The following is a 1,425-nucleotide window of genomic DNA, read 5'->3' on the forward strand; positions in this document are numbered from 1 at the left end:
CTGCGAATGCCACTGAATCGATCCTGCCGCTTTACTTCCTCATGCTCGAAACTAACAGCATGCATATCATTTGCATACTATTAGCTTTGAGAATGAGGAAGTTATTTTTGGGCACTGCTGTGGCGGTAAACTCCGGTGATTCTGTACAGTGCAGGAGTTTTGAACATCAGGGCCTAGGAGTTTTATAGATAAACATGACATCATTTAAATCCCCATATTTCATGCCATGGCCTTCTAAAGGGGTGGGAAAGTCATCTACATAGACATGCCCAGCTTACCAGGGATAGATGTTACCCCCAAGAGCACACATTTACTCTCAAGACGTCAACTCAATCTTTGAGGCTACATATATTAGGGACAGGGGCTTTTTTATGCCCAGCTGGATTCTGCTATGCTATGCTATACAATTCTTATACTCCGCTACGTTCAAAAGAGATTCTAAGTGGATTACAAACAATAAGTCCTTCTTCAGGAGAATTTACAATTGCATATCTAATACATTGAAACTAAAAAAAAAACCATCTTTCTCAACAGCTGCACATCTCAAATAGCTGAGCCTTCCACTTCCTAACACTGGGGTAGTGAGCTGCCCAGGTGGTGCTGGTTATCCATAATTAAAAGGCCAACATGAGCACTTGTCTTAGAGTGACATCAAATTGTTAAAACACAGCTAAATCCTACTTCCACAGTCACATGAGACAAACTGCATGGCTCAAAGAAACTTATTAGACAGCCTTTCAGGTATAGTTGGTGGTTCAAATCCAGCACGGGTCAGTAGGGAATCGGAACAGCAGCCTAGAAATTGCTGGTTTTAGTTCAGATGAAGGGGTCATAGAAGCAGTATTAACACTGCGACCCCTGTCAGATTCTTCTGCTCGACTGGTCACCTATTTATGACATGACCAACAGCCACAAAAAGTCACTTCTGTACTGGGATCTAATTTAGGAGAGAAAACCTAAAACAACCCACATGAAGCTGTGAATACTAGCTCCTTAAAAAGCATCCGAGGAAGTAATCTCTTGAAAAATACCAGTCCAAGGTGTTGACTCAGTGGTGGTGGTGTGATGCACTGCAATGCAAGAACTTGAATTTGTTTCCTGAACAGCCAGCAGTGTGCACAGACTCTGGAAGGAGACCCACACATCATCCAACACCGCCACCTAATGGTCATCTTTAGGGGACCATTATTACAGGTTTTTAGGAGTCCTGGTGAATGGTCCTTACCCAAGGAGCATCAGTCAATGACTGGGCTAAGTGAATAACTGAACTGGAAGTAGGATCTAAATCAGAGGTTGAGGGGACGGGGGAGAGGCAAAGTAGTTGCAAATTAAAGTTCAGAGAATCAGACCTCAGTCCTAGAGGCCTAAAGTACATAAGGTCCCAAATAACAAAATCAATACAATATCAAAAAAGAAAAACAGTCT

Source organism: Microcaecilia unicolor, chromosome 3, assembly GCF_901765095.1.
Source record: "Microcaecilia unicolor chromosome 3, aMicUni1.1, whole genome shotgun sequence".
NCBI classification, from domain to species: domain Eukaryota; kingdom Metazoa; phylum Chordata; class Amphibia; order Gymnophiona; family Siphonopidae; genus Microcaecilia; species Microcaecilia unicolor.